The following is a 15,803-nucleotide window of genomic DNA, read 5'->3' as shown; positions in this document are numbered from 1 at the left end:
GCCAGGGAGGAGTCCATCCTCCCCAAGGCACCTAGGAGGTGCCTTCCCCCTTTAGGACTCTTCCTTTCCCTTATCTCTTGGCGCATGGGCCTCTTGGGGCTGGTGCCCTTGGCCCATATAGGCCAAGGCGCACACCCCTATAGCCCATGTGCCCCCCCGGGGCAGGTGGACCCCCTTGGTAGACCCCCGGACCCCTTTTGGCACTCCCGGTACAATACCGATAATGCGCGAAACTTTTCCGGTGACCAAAACAAGACTTCCCATATATAAATCTTTACCTCCGGACCATTCCGGAACTCCTCGTGACGTCCGGGATCTCATCCGGGACTCCGAACAAATTTCGGGTTACCGCATACTAATATCTCTATAACCCTAGCGTCACCGAACTTTAAGTGTGTAGACCCTACGGGTTCGGGAGACACGTAGACATGACCGAGACGACTCTCCGGCCAATAACCAACAGCGGGATCTGGATACCCATGTTGGCTCCCACATGCTCCTCGATGATCTCATCGGATGAACCACGATGTCGAGGATTCAATCAATCCCGCATACAATTCCCTTTGTCTATCGGTATGTTACTTGCCCGAGATTCGATCGTCGGTATCCCGATACCTTGTTCAATCTCGTTACCGGCAAGTCTCTTTACTTGTTTCGTAACACATCATCCCGTGATCAACTCCTTGATCACATTGTGCACATTATGATGATGTCCTACCGAGTGGGCCCAGAGATACCTATCCGTTTACACGGAGTGACAAATCCCAGTCTCGATTCGTGACAACCCAACAGACACTTTCGGAGATACCTGTAGTGTACCTTTATAGCCACCCAGTTACGTTGTGACGTTTGGCACACCCAAAGCACTCCTACGGTATCCGGGAGTTGCACAATCTCATGGTCTAAGGAAACAATACTTGACATTAGAAAAAAGCTTTAGCATACGAACTACATGATCTTGTGCTAGGCTTAGGATTGGGTCTTTGTCCATCACATCATTCTCCTAATGATGTGATCCCGTTATCAATGACATCCAATGTCCATGGTCAGGAAACCGTAACCATCTATTGATCAACGAGCTAGTCAACTAGAGGCTTACTAGGGACATGGTGTTGTCTATGTATCCACACATGTATCTGAGTTTCCTATCAATACAATTCTAGCATGGATAATAAACGATTATCATGAACAAGGAAATATAATAATAACTAATTTATTATTGCCTCTAGGGCATATTTCCAACAGTCTCCCACTTGCACTAGAGTCAATAATCCAGTTCACATCGATATGTGATTAACACTCAAGGTCACATCCCCATGTGACTAACACCCAAAGAGTTTACTAGAGTCAAAAATCTAGTTCACATTACCATGTGATTAACACTTGATGAGTTCTGGGTTTGATCATGTTATGCTTGTGAGAGATGTTATAGTCAACGGGTCTGAATCTTTCAGATCCGTGTGTGCTTTACAAATCTCTATGTCATCTCCCAGATGCAGCTACCACGTTCTATTTGGAGCTATTCCAAATAACTGTTCTACTATACGAATCCAGTTTACTACTCAGAATAATCTGGATTAGTGTCAAAGGTTGCATCGGTGTAACCCTTTACGACGAACTCTTTTACCACCTCCATAATCGAGAAAATTCCTTAGTCCACTAGTTACTAAGGATAACTTTGACCGCTGTCCTGTGACCCATTCTTGGATCACTCTTGTACCCCTTGACTGACTCATGGCAAGGCACACTTCAGGTGCGGTACACAGCATAGCATACTGTAGAGCCTACATCTAAAGCATAGGGGACGACCTTCGTCCTTTCTCTCTATTCTGCCGCGGTCGAGCTTTAAGTCTTAACTTCATACCTTACAACTCAGGCAAGAACTCCTTCTTTGACTGATCCATCTTGAACACCTTCAAGATCATGTCAAGGTATGTGCTCATTTGAAAGTACCATTAAGCGTTTTGATCTTATCCTTATAGATCTTGATGCTCAATGTTCAAGTAGCTTAATCCAGGCTTTCCATTGAAAAACACTTTCCAAATAACCCTATATGCTTTCCAGAAATTCTACGTCATTTCTGATCAACAATATGTCAACAACATATATTCATCAGAAATTCTATAGTGCTCCCACTCACTTCTTTGGAAATACAAGTTTCTCATAAACTTTGTATACACCCAAAATTTTTGATCATCTCATCAAAGCATACATTCCAACTTCGAGATGCTTACTCCAGTCCTTAGAAGGATTGCTGGAGCTTTGCATACTTATTAGCATCTTTCAGGATTGACAAAACCTTTCGGTTGTATCACATACAACCTTTCCTCAAGAAAATCGTTGAGGAAACAATGTTTTGACATCCTATCTGCAAGATTTCATAAATAATGCAGTAATCGCTAATATAATTCCAACAGACTCTTAGCATCGCTATGAGTGAGAAAGTCTCATCGTAGTCAACTCCTTGAACTTGTCGGAAAACATCTTAACGACAAGTCGAGCTTTCTTAATGGTGATACTTACCATCATTGTCCGTCTTCCTTTTAAAATCCATATGTACCTAACAGCCTTACGACCATCAAGTAGTTCTTCTAAAGTCTACACTTTGTTTTCATATATGGATCCTCTCTCGGATTATATGGCCTCAAGCCATTTTGGAATCCAGGCCCACCATCGCTTCTCCATAGCTCGTAGGTTCATTGTTGCCTAGCAACATGACTTCCAAGACAGGATTACGTACCACTCTGAAGTAGTACGCATCCTTGTCATCCTACGAGGTTTGGGAGTGACTTGATCCGAAGTCTCATGATCAATATCATAAGCTTCCACTTCAATTGGTGTAGGTGCCACAGGAACAACTCTTTGTGCCCTGCTATACACTAGTTGAAGTGACGGTTCAATAACCTCATCAAGTCTCCACCATCCTCCCACTCAATTCCTTCGAGAGAAACTTTTCCTCGAGAAAGGACCCGATTCTAGAAACAATCCCTTATTGCTTTCGGATCTGGGACAGGAGGTATACCCAACTATTTTGGGTGTCCTATGAAGATGCATTTATCCGCTTTGGGTTCGAGCTTATCAGCCTAAAACTTTTTCACATAAGCGTCGCAGCCCCAAACTTACAAGAAATGACAGCTTAGGTTTCTCTAAACCATAATTCATATGGTGTCATCTCATCGGAATTACGTGGTGCCCCTTTTAAAGTGAATGTGGTTGTCTCTAATGCCTAACCCATAAACTATCGTGGTGATTCGATAAGAGACATCATGGTACGCATCATATCCAATAGTGTGCAGTTATGATGTACGGACACACCATCACACCATGGTGTTCTTGGCTGTATTGGTTGTGAAACAATTTCCACAATGTCTTAATTCTGTGCCAAACTCGTAGTTCAGATATTCATCTCTACGATCATATCATAGACATTTTATCCTCTTGTCACGACGATCTTTCAACTTCACCCTGAAATTACTTGAACCTTTCAATAATTCAGACTCGTGATTCATCAAGTAAATGTACTCAATATCTACTCAAATCATCTGTGAAGTAAGAACATAACGATATCCACTACACGCCTCAGCACTCATTGGACTGCACACATCAAAATGTATTACTTCCAACAAGTTGCTTTCTAGTTCCATTTTACTGAAAACGAGGCTTTCAGTCATCTTGCCCATGTGGTATGATTTGCATGTCTCAAGTGATTTAAAATCAAGTGAGTCCAAACGGTCCATTTGCATGGAGTTTCTTCATGCATATACACCAATAGACATGGTTCGCATGCCTCAAACTTTTCAAAAACGAGTGAGCCCAAAGATCCATCAACATGGAGCTTCTTCATGCGTTTTATACCGATATGACTTACGTGGCAGTGCCACAAGTAGGTGGTACTATCATTACTATCTTTTGGCATGAACATGTGTATCACTACGATCGAGATTCAATAAACCATTCATTTTAGGTGTAAGACCATTAAAGGTATTATTCAAATAAACAGAGTAACCATTACTCTCTCCTTAAATGAATAACCGTATTGCGATAGACATAATCCAATCATGTCTATGCTCAACGCAAACACCAATCTTGATGGTAGAGGGAGCGTACGATATTTGATCAACCATGGAAATACTTCCAACACATATCGTCAGCTCATCTTTAGCTAGTTTCCGTTTATTCCGTAGCTTTTATTTCGAATTACTAACACTTAGCAACCGAACCGGTATCTAATACCCTGGTGCTACTAGGAGTACTAGTAAAGTACACATTATAATGTATATCCAATATACTTCTGTCAACCTTGCCAGCCTTCTTATCTACTAAGTATCTAGGGTGGTTCTGCTTCAGTGACTGTTCCCCTTATTACATAAGCACTTAGTCTCGGGTTTGGGTTCAACCTTGGGTTTCTTCACTAGAGCAGCAGCTGAATTGCCGTTTCATGAAGTATCCCTTCTTGCCCTTGCCCGTCTTGAAACTAGTGGTTTCACTAATCATCAACAATTGATGCTCCTTCTTGATTTCTACTTTTGTGGTGTCAAACATCGCGAATATTTCAAGGATCATCATATCTATCCCTGATATGTTATAGTTCATCACAAAGCTCTAGCAGCTTGGTGGCAATGACTTCGGAAAAATATCACAATCTCATCTGGAAGAACAACTCCCACTCGAATCAAATGATTGTTGTACTCAGACAATCTGAGCACAAGCTCAACAATTGAGCTTTTCTCCCTTAGTTTGCAGGCTAAGAAAATCGTCGGAGGTCTTATACCTCTTGACGTGGGCACGAGCCTAAAATCTCAATTTCAGCCCTCGAAATATCTCATATGTTTCGCGACGTTTCAAAACGTCTTCGGTGCCTCAACTCTAAACCGTTTAACTGAACTATCACGTAGTTATCAAAATTTGTATGTCAGATGTTCCCAACATCTACAGACGACGTTCGAGGTTCAGCACACTGAGCGGTGCATTAAGGACATAAGCCTTCTATGAAGCAATGAGGACAATCCTCAGTTTACGGACCTAGTCCGCATAATTGCTACTATCATCTTTCAACTAAATTTTCTCTAGGAACATATCCAAACAGTAGAACTGAAGCGCGAGCTACGACATAATTTGCGAAGACCTTTTGACTATGTTCAGGATAATTAAGTTCATCCCACTCAGATAGACATCCCTCTAGTCATCTAAGTGATTACATGATCCAAGTCAACTAGGCTGTGTCCGATCATCACGTGAGACGGACTAGTCAACATCGGTGAACATCTTCATGTTGATCGTATCTTCTATACGACTCATGTTCGACCTTTCGGTCTCTTATGTTCCGAGGCCATGTCTGTACATGCTAGGCTCGTCAAGTCAACCTAAGTGTTTCGCGTGTGTAAATCTGTCTTACACCCGTTGTATGTGAACGTTTGAATCTAACACCCGATCATCACGTGGTGCTTCGAAACAACGAACTGTCGCAACGGTGCATAGTTAGGGGGAACACTTTCTTGAAATTATTATGAGGGATCATCTTATTTACTACCGTCGTTCTAAGTAAACAAGATGCAAAAACATGATAAACATCACATGCAATCAAATAGTGACATGATATGGCCAATATCATATTGCTCCTTTTGATCTCCATCTTCGGGGCTCCATGATCATTATCGTCACCGGCATGACACCATGATCTCCATCATCATGATCTCCATCATCGTGTCTTCATGAAGTTGTCTCGCCAACTATTACTTCTACTACTACAGCTAACGGTTAGCAATAAACTAAAGTAATTACATGACGTTTATGTTGACACGCAGATCATAAATAAATAAAGACAACTCCTATGGCTCCTGCCGGTTGTCATACTCATCGACATGCAAGTCGTGATTCCTATTACAAGAACATGATCAATCTCATACATCACATATCATTCATCACATTCTTCTTGGCCATATCACATCACATAGCATACCCTGCAAAAACAAGTTAGACGTCCTCTAATTGTTGTTTGCATGTTTTACGTGGCTGCTATGGGTTTCTAGCAAGAACGTTTCTTACCTACGCAAAAACCACAACGTGATATGCCAATTGCTATTTACCCTTCATAAGGACCCTTTTCATCGAATCCGATCCGACTAAAGTGGGAGAGACAGACACCCGCTAGCCACCTTATGCAACTAGTGCATGTCAGTCGGTGGAACCAGTCTCACGTAAGAGTACGTGTAAGGTCGGTCCGGGCCGCTTCATCCCACAATGCCACTGAATCAAGATTGGACTAGTAACGGTAAGCATATTGAACAAAATCAACGCCCACAACTACTTTGTGTTCTACTCGTGCATAGAAACTACGCATAGACCTAGCTCATGATGCCACTGTTGGGGAACGTAGCAATAATTCAAAATTTTCCTACGTGTCACCAAGATCAATCTATGGAGTCATCTAGCAACGAGGGAGGAGTGGATCTACATACCCTTGTAGATCACGCTCGGAAGCGTTCAAGAGAACGGGGTTGATGGAGTCGTACTCGTCGTGATCCAAATCACCGATGATCCTAGCGCCGAACGGACGGCACCTCCGCGTTCAACACACGTACGGAGCAGCGATGTCTCCTCCTTCTTGATCCAGCAAGGGGGAGGAGAGGTTGATGGAGATCCGGCAGCATGACGGCGTGGTGGTGAAAGTAGCGGGATTCCAACAGGGCCAAGGGAGAGGGGGGGCGCAGCCTTGGCCCTTCCTCCAAGGAAGGGTGCGGCCAGGGAGGAGTCCATCCTCCCCAAGGCACCTAGGAGGTGCCTTCCCCCTTTAGGACTCTTCCTTTCCCTTATCTCTTGGCGCATGGGCCTCTTGGGGCTGGTGCCCTTGGCCCATATAGGCCAAGGCGCACACCCCTACAGCCCATGTGCCCCCCCGGGGCAGGTGGACCCCCTTGGTGGACCCCCGGACCCCTTTTGGCACTCCCGGTACAATACCGATAATGCGCGAAAACTTTTCCGGTGACCAAAACAAGACTTCCCATATATAAATCTTTACCTCCGGACCATTTCGGAACTCCTCGTGACGTCCGGGATCTCATCCAGGACTCCAAACAACTTTCGGGTTACCGCATACTAATATCTCTATAACCCCAGCGTCACCGAACCTTAAGTGTGTAGACCCTACGGGTTCGGGAGACACGTAGACATGACCGAGACGACTCTCCGGCCAATAACCAACAGCGGGATCTGGATACCCATGTTGGCTCCCACATGCTCCTCGATGATCTCATCGGATGAACCACGATGTCGAGGATTCAATCAATCCCGCATACAATTCCCTTTGTCTATCGGTATGTTACTTGCCCGAGATTCGATCGTCGGTATCCCGATACCTTGTTCAATCTCGTTACCGGCAAGTCTCTTTACTCATTTCGTAACACATCATCCCGTGATCAACTCCTTGATCACATTGTGCACATTATGATGATGTCCTACCGAGTGGGCCCAGAGATACCTCTCCGTTTACACGGAGTGACAAATCCCAGTCTCGATTCGTGCCAACCCAACAGACACTTTCGGAGATACCTGTAGTGTACCTTTATAGCCACCCAGTTACGTTGTGACGTTTGGCACACCCAAAGCACTCCGGTATCCGGGAGTTGCACAATCTCATGGTCTAAGGAAACGATACTTGACATTAGAAAAGTTTTAGCATACGAACTACATGATCTTGTGCTAGGCTTAGGATTGGGTCTTTGTCCATCACATCATTCTCCTAATGATGTGATCCCGTTATCAATGACATCCAATGTCCATGGTTAGAAAACCGTAACCATCTATTGATCAACGAGCTAGTCAACTAGAGGCTTACTAGGGACATGGTGTTGTCTATGTATCCACACATGTATCTGAGTTTCCTATCAATACAATTCTAGCATGGATAATAAACGATTATCATGAACAAGGAAATACAATAATAACTAATTTATTATTGCCTCTAGGGCATATTTCCAACAGTGCTCTAGATTTGACTAGTTGTTCTAACTTCAAATTTTGTTGTGTAGAATGGATGCAAGTTTTGGTATTGGGAAGAAGAGTACATCGATATATTGATAGAGCGAAATTTAGTACATGTTCGTGCACTTTTAGCTAGCATAGAGGCTGTAAATGAGACAAGTGCACTTATTGCTAGATTAGATACTAGACACGAGACTAGGTGTGAGCAGGAAGCAACATCGACTTCCGGCTTGAAGAAGAAAGGAGGATGCCAGATCGAGCCTTCTGGCTTGAAGAAGAAAGGAGGATGCCAGATCGACCCTCCTCCACAGATCAACATCGAGTGCATCGAGAAGGCCCTAACCCAACTCAAGGGAGCAGTTATGGAAATTGGGTATCTTTTAAAATGTATTCTTGTGGTTCTTGTTTCCTTTGACCTTTGCTTTACTAGTCAAAATGTGATGATGCATTTTCCATGTACCAAAAATGAATGATGAAATAAAGTTAAGGACTTGCAAAGAAATAATACGCGGACAGGATGCGGCCGGGATGCGTCCGCGCGGTGGCCGCACGGCCATCGCATCCTAGGACACGCCCGGACACGACCCCAAATCCCTACCCAGACGGACAGAATCCGAACAAAACGGACATCCATTTGGGGTCGCGCGGTGGAGTTGGCCTAAGTATCACAAGTCCTTGCAAACACACCTTTTATAAAAAAAAAACATACCTTTATAAGTCCCACAAGTCCATGCATGAGAAACGGTGTATTGATGCGCTGCAGCGAGCATGCATGCAGCAGGTTGGGCACATACTCATCGCCATGTCCTGCCACTCCTGCGTGGCTGCGTCTCTCTCACGGGCTACCGCATGGGAAATTCCATGGGAAATATGCAAATATCACTGCCACTCTGCTACGTTTGGACAACACTAGCTGCAGCACACTGCTGCCATTTTTACGTACCTAGAGTAGCTAGCCTGCACATTGACTGGTCTCACATGGTCACATGCATTGGCGTCCAGGCATGGCCCTCTCTCGGTTTCGCCCGTCTCCGTCCGTCCGGCCAAGGTTCAAAAGCTACCGACGATCCCCAACAAATGCTAATCTTTACTTTCGGGGCTCCTGGTTTCCCGCGTGACCGGACCGGATGAGAACAGAAGCAACACGCACGCGTGCGTGTTGTTTCTCCCGTCCCGTGCATGGATCAACGGTGACAACTGACAAACGTTAGACCAGCGACCGTGCGGGACGCACTTTTTTTGCCATGGCACCGTCGGTCGACCGACACATCCACATATTTGTACCAAGCATCAAGCATGGGTACATGAACGGGAGGAGAGCGCCCGACGCTGCACGCAAGAAACCGTACGTACGTGCGCAGAAAACTACGGCCACGATTAGCGCCCATTTGCCAAGTAAAAATTTTTGTTTGTTTACTTTGGATCGGAGTAGGTGTTTTTTGGTTCGTGTCTCACTGACAGAGTGGTGCGTGCACCAGAGCTCTGCCGCAGTGGCTCACTTTCTCGCCCGGGGCCACGCGGGAATCCAACGAGGACGGGGTCACGCGAGCTTCGCCGTTGCGTTGGCCGGGCATGCTCCGGCGCACGCATGTGTTTTGTTGCTGTTCCGAGACTGGCGGCTTTCCTGTTGCGTACCAAGCGGGACACGTAAAGGAAAGATGGGGCAGGCATGAAAATGCAACCGGTCGCCACAAATGATTTGATCCTGGGAGAAAACTTCTCTCCAACTCCAAATCAAGCATAGTTCTGTTTACCCTAACCAACCAAAACTCTCTCCACTTTTAACTTCTTCCTTTTTTTTATGGAAAACTGTCGATCTATTCATCTACAATCATGGCAGTACAACGAACATCAGAAATAATAAAATTACATCCAGATTCCTAGACCACCTAGCGACGACTATAAACACTGAAGCGAGCCGAAGGCGTGCCGCTGTCATCGCCCCTCCCTTGCCGGAGCCGGACACAACTTGTTGTAGTAGACAGTTGGGAAGTCGTCGTGCTAAGGTTACATAGGATCAACGCCACAAAACAGCAACCGCCGCCGATGAAGAGAATTTTAGATCGGAAGGATCCAACCTGAAGACACATGAACAAAGACGAACACAGACTAGATCCGAGCGGATCCACCAAAGACAACCACCGACCAGATCTCGCGAGATCTGCCGGAGACACACCTCCACAGGCCCTCCGACGATACTAGACACACCATTGGGATGGGGAACTGGCGGGGAGAACCTTATTCCATCTTCAAGAAGCCGTCGTCGTCTCGTTTTCTTGAGCAGGACACAAACCCTAACAAAACTTGAAGAAGCACCTGAAAACGGAGCCCTCCCGCCGGGAAGGACAGGGATCCACCGCGCACCCATGGCCCTAAGGCCACTGAAAACGTGGGAGATCGCCGGCGTCGCCGACGGGAGGCAGAAACCCTAGCTCATTTTCTTACTTTTAATTTCTTTTGAATGGTCACGTGGGGAGAGGTTTCACCTTCTGAACTTTCAATTCAAAGCGAGCCCCCCTATGGTCTATATCAACAACTTCCGGATCTTTGCTTCTACAAACTTATATACTTAACATGCTTGCTTCACCGAGGCGGAGGCCCGAAGGCGGCATCGAGCTTTGCTCACGGGCGCACGTCGTCGGTGGATGCAGAAGGAGGAAGATCTTGTCACCCCTAAGGATTCGGATGTAATTTCATTTTTTTTCTGTAACATGCTTGTAAGGGCTTGTGATTAGGGCTGCAAGAAAAGTTCGAGGCTTGTGAGCCGCTTGAGATCAACTCGGTTTTTAGCTCGACTCGAGATCGACTCAAAAATAAACGAGATGAGTTTGAACACTTTATGTAGCCCGACCGAGAAACGAGCCGATCTTAAGGCAATATTAGCTCACTCGATTTTAGCTCGATAGCTCGACATAATATCATTATGTTAAGTAATCATGCCATATAGTAAATAAAAACAAGATAATTTATCTACCATCTATGTTATCTATGATTTTTTCCATTTTATTTACTAGCAAACATGGAAGATTAATCAAGTGCAGAGAAGATTTAGGTCTTATTATGGTCTTTGGCCAATAATTTATTTTCCCATGTACTCCCTCTGTAAAGAAATAGAAAAGCGTTTAGATCACTAATGTATTTTTTACAGAGTGAGTATATGTTTATTTTGATACTAGACTTATGGTTGTAAGAGAATAAGTCGAACTACTTTGAACAAATTTATATTACCATCGGCCTGATTGCAATAATATATTTCTAGTGCTCTTATCAGTTGGAATAATCGGCATAGATTTATAGTTATTACCATCTCATTTAGCTCGAAGCTAGCTCAAAATCGACTCGAGATCGTTACAAGCTAAGCACGTGTTATTTTCCACAACTCAGCCTTGAGCTTCACTCAGTTTGAGCTCGCTCGAATTTTAATATGAGTTAAGCTGAGCCAACTCCAACTCGCTCAAACACAACTCGTTTGCAGCCCTACTTGTGATGCTTAATATATGGTTTTCCTTGGCCCCTAAAAATAGATGAGTTTTACAGCACAAAGAACACATATAAGAAGGGATGGCAGCCGACTACTCTCCATCACGTTTCTATTGCACAGGCAACCGACTCAACGATAAGCATGGCGCCTGTTGGAGATGGGAAGATGAGCTTTCCACACCGAAGTGCTCCTGCACCACATTTGAATAAGCAATGGCAAATTGGGAGGGTGCCCCCTTCTCAGCTATGGCATAATCGTTAAACGAATTTTTGTAGAGTCTCAGGCTAAGGTGCAACCCCCCCCCCCCCCCCCCCCCCCCCCCCCCCCCCCCCCCCCCCCCCCCCTCCCCTCCTACAATCCTCTGCTAGATCCGTCACTAACCCGGTGCTTCCAAAGACCCGAGCATCACAAGAGAAAAAAATGCCGATGCCGTTTTTCAGAGGGATCCTCACAAAAGGTTGGGTAGGAGTGGAGCAGCCTCATGTGAGCATCGACCGGGTGCCGACCATGAACAACGTCCGAAAATCTCGCGACGATAAGGCAATGGAAGATGATATGCATCGTCGTTTCCTTCGAGGTGACGCTGATGGGGCAGCCATCCTCTGCAGCATTGAGGATTTCTATCTTCTGTAGCGTCAATCTCAAATGAACATGAGACAGAATGAGCAATTGTCTGAAGAACTTCACTCTCCCAGCAACGTGCGGGGGAGAGGGGGAGGGGGTGACAGTGTCCCGGATTGGGGTCACTCAACACGTCGTCTCCCGGCCAAGTAGGCCGGGCCGAGGACCCCCCCCCCTCCCGGTCCCATGTCGGTTCACCAGTGGGCCACGTCAAGGTGGCTCATGGCGTATAATAGGAAGGCTCCCGAAGACTTGAGGTATACTCCATGACATTTAGAGATCATCTACAACACGTTTACCTTGTACGTTGATACGTCTCCAACGTATTTATAATTTTTGATTGCTCCATGCTATATTATCTATTGTTTTGGATTATATTGGGCTTTATTTTACACTTTTATATTATTTTTGGGACTAACCTATTAACCGTAGGCCCAGCCCAGAATTGCTGTTTTTTGCCTATTTGAGTGTTTCGAAGAAACGGAATATCAAACGGAGTCCAAACGGAATGAAACCTTCGGGAACGTGATTTTCTCATCGAACGTGATCCAAGAGACTTGGACCCTATGCCAAGGCATCAGAGAGCCGGTCACGAGGGTGCCCCCCCTAGGGCGCGCCCCCCTGCCTCGTGGGCCCCTCGATGCTCCACCGACGTACTTCTTCCTCCTATATATACATACGTACCCCCAAACGACCAGAAGAGGAGCCAAAAACCTAATTCCACCGCCGCAACTTTCTGTATCCACGAGATCCCATCTTGGGGCCTGTTCCGGAGCTCTGCCGGAGAGGGCCGTCATCACGGAGGGCTTCTACATCATCATAGCCTCTCCGATGAAGTGTGAGTAATTTACCTCAGACCTTCGGGTCCATAGTTAGTAGCTAGATGGCTTCTTCTCTCTTTTTGGATCTCAATACAAAGTTCTCCCCCTCTCTTGTGGAGATCTATTCGATGTAATCTTCTCTTTGCGGTGTGTTTGTTGAGACCGATGAATTGTGGGTTTATGGTCAAGTCTATCTATGAATAATATTTGAATCTTCTTTGAATTCTTTTATGTATGATTGGTTATCTTTGCAAGTCTCTTCGAATTATCCATTTGGTTTGGCCAACTAGATTGGTAGTTCTTGCCATGGGAGAAGTGCTTAGCTTTGGGTTCGATCTTGCGGTGTCCTTTCCCAGTGACAGAAGGGGCAACAAGGCACGTATTGCATCGTTGCCATCGAGGATAACAAGATGGGGTTTATTTCATATTGCATGAATTTATCTCTCTACATCATGTCATCTTGCTTAAGGCGTTACTCTGTTTTTAACTTAATACTCTAGATGCATGCTGGATAGCGGTCGATGAGTGGAGTAATAGTAGTAGATGCAGAATCGTTTCGGTCTACTTGTCACGGACGTGATGCCTATATACATGATCATGCCTAGATATTCTCATAACTATGCTCAATTCTATCAATTGCTCAACAGTAATTTGTTCACCCACCGTAGAATACTTATGCTCTTGAGAGAAGCCACTAGTGAAGCCTATGGCCCCCAGGTCTATTCTCATCATATCAATCTCCATCACTTTAATCTTGCTTTGCCTTTACTTTTTTACTTTGCATCTTTATTCCAAAAATATCAAAAATATTATATCTATCAGATCTCACTCTCGTAAGTGACCGTGAAGGGATTGACAACCCCTAATCGCGTTGGTGGCGAGTAGCTATCGTTTTGTGCAGGTACGAGGGACTTGAGCGTGGTCTCCTACTGGATTGATACCTTGGTTCTCAAAAACTGAGGGAAATACTTACGCTACTTTGCTGCATCATCCCTTCCTCTTCGGGGAAAACCAACGCAAGCTCAAGAGGTAGCATACGTAATGGACTAGGTTGTAACCCTAGACCCCCTGGAGCCGATATAAATTGGGGGGCAAAGCTCGTGAACGACAAAGAACGATCTCGTGGTAGATCATCTATACTTTGTACTGCACCTCAAATAAATACAACAACACAAGCAGGACACAGGACCCCCCTACCCGATATCTGCCAGATTTGACTCTGTCGGGGTGGGGGCGCGGGGGTGGGGTCTACAAACAAAGTCCACGAACGAGGCATCGAAGCAGTAACTGAGTAACTGATAGCGCTCACAGCCTTCTCTTCACTTTTCTTTCAATATCGGGAGGAGGTGTCGAGCCTTGATGTCTACTACACAACCTTCTTCTTGTAGACGTTGTTGGGCCTCCAAGTGCAGAGGTTTGTAGGACAGTAGCAAATTTCCCTCAAGTGGATGACCTAAGGTTTATCAATCCGTGGAAGGCGTAGGATGAAGATGGTCTCTCTCAAGCAACCCCGCAACCAAATAACAAAGAGTTTCTTGTGTCCCCAACACACCCAATACAATGGTAAATTGTATAGGTGCACTAGTTTGGCGAAGAGATGGTAATACAAGTGCAATATAGATAGTAGATAATAGTTTTTGTAATCTAAAAAATATAAAAACAGCAAGGTAACTAATGTAAACGGTATTGCAATGCTTGGAAATAAGGCCTAGGGTTCATAATTTCACCAGTGTAAGTCCTCTCAACAATAATATCATAATTGGATCACATAACTATCCCTCAACATGCAACAAAGAGTCACTCCAAAGTCACTAATAGCGGAGAACGAACAAAGAGATTATGGTAGGGTACGAAACCACCTCAAAGTTATTCTTTCCAATCAATCCGTTGGGCTATTCCTATAAGTGTCACAAACAACCCTAGAGTTCATACTAGAATAACACCTTAAGACACACGTCAACCAAAACCCTAATGTCACCTAGATACTCCAATGTCACCTCAAGTATTCGTGGGTTGATTATACGATATGCATCACACAATCTCAGATTCATCTATTCAACCAACACAAAGGACCTCAAAGAGTCCCCCAAAGTTCCTACCGGAGAATCACGACGAAAACGTGTGCCAACCCCTATGCACAGGTTCATGAGCGGAACCCACAAGTTGATCATCAAAACATACATCAAGTGAATCACGTGATATCTCATTTGAAGGAAATATGCCCTAGAGGCAATAATAAAGTTATTATTTATTTCCTTATTTCATGATAAATGTTTATTATTCATGCTAGAATTGTATTAACCGGAAACATAATACATGTGTGAATACATAGACAAACAGAGTGTCACTAGTATGCCTCTACTTGACTAGCTCGTTAATCAAAGATGGTTATGTTTCCTAACCATAGACAAAGAGTTGTTATTTGATTAACGAGATCACATAATTAGGAGAATGATGTGATTGACTTGACCCATTCCGTTAGCTTAGCACTCGATCGTTTAGTATGTTGCTATTGCTTTCTTCATGACCTATACATGTTCCTATGACTATGAGATTATGCAACTCCCGTTTACCGGAGGAACACTTTGTGTGCTACCAAACGTCACAACGTAACTGGGTGATTATAAAGGAGCTCTACAGGTGTCTCCAAAGGTACATGTTGGGTTGGCGTATTTCGAGATTAGGATTTGTCACTCCGATTGTCGGAGAGGTATCTCTGGGCCCTCTCGGTAATGCACATCACATAAACCTTGCAAGCATTGCAACTAATGAGTTAGTTGCAAGATGATGTATTACGGAACGAGTAAAGAGACTTGCTGGTAACGAGATTGAACTAGGTATTGAGATACCGACGATCGAATCTCGGGCAAGTAACATATCGATGACAAAGGGAACAACGT

This window comes from Triticum urartu, chromosome 3 (genome assembly GCF_003073215.2).
Source record: "Triticum urartu cultivar G1812 chromosome 3, Tu2.1, whole genome shotgun sequence".
Classification (NCBI taxonomy): domain Eukaryota; kingdom Viridiplantae; phylum Streptophyta; class Magnoliopsida; order Poales; family Poaceae; genus Triticum; species Triticum urartu.
This window is presented reverse-complemented; position numbering follows the sequence as displayed.